A 1,045-nucleotide genomic window follows, 5' to 3' on the forward strand; every position below is an offset into this window, starting at 1 on the left:
ATAGGGGTTGCACACGTTTTCGTCTTGACTCTTCGATAGAAACTTTGGGGCACTCTTTGAAGTACTTTGTGTTGGTTGAATAGATGAATCTGAGATTGTGTGATGCATATCGTATAATCGTACCCACGGATACTTGAGGTGACATTGGAGTATCTAGGTGACATTAGGGTTTTGGTTGATTTGTGTCCTAAGGTGTTATTCTAGTACGAACTCTATGATAGATCGAACGGAAAGAATAGCTTCATGTTATTTTACTACGGACTCTTGAATAGATCGATCAGAAAGGATAAGTTTGAGGTGGTTTTGTACCCTACAATAATCTCTTCGTTTGTTCTCCGCTATTATTGACTTTGGCGGGACTCTTTGTTGCATGTTGAGGGATAGTTATATGATCCAGTTATGTTATTGTTGTTGAGAGAACTTGCACTAGTGAAAGTATGAACCCTAGGCCTTGTTTCCTAGCATTGCAATACCATTTACGCTCACTTTTGCTATTAGTTACCTTGCTGTTTTTATATTTTCAGATTACAAATACTCATATCTACCATCCATATTGCACTTGTATCACCATCTCTTCGCCGAACTAGTGCACCTATACAATTTACCATTTATTGGGTGTGTTGGGGACACAAGAGACTCTTTGTTATTTGGTTGTTGGGTTGTTTGAGAGAGACCATCTTCATCCTACGCCTCCCACGGATTGATAAACCTTAGGTCATCCACTTGAGGGAAATTTGCTACTGTCCTACAAACCTCTACACTTGGAGGCCCAACAACGTCTACAAGAAGAAGGTTGTGTAGTAGACATCATTAGGCGCTGCAAATTAGAACTGCCATCCGGGCGTGCCGATATTCCAGGCCGTCCGGCTTCCCCTTTAATTCCCGCAGCCATTATAACCTTAGTCTCTTCAACCTTTCGATTGCGCCCCACAACACAACAAGCACACCCACGACGACACATAGAGAGGGGATGTCTAGCAGCCCTCCAATCGAGTTTGGCGAGCATGTCCTTAAAAGTGTGTGTGTGTGTGTGTGTCTATATATA

The sequence above is a fragment of the Triticum aestivum genome, chromosome 2B, assembly GCF_018294505.1.
Source record: "Triticum aestivum cultivar Chinese Spring chromosome 2B, IWGSC CS RefSeq v2.1, whole genome shotgun sequence".
Taxonomy (NCBI): domain Eukaryota; kingdom Viridiplantae; phylum Streptophyta; class Magnoliopsida; order Poales; family Poaceae; genus Triticum; species Triticum aestivum.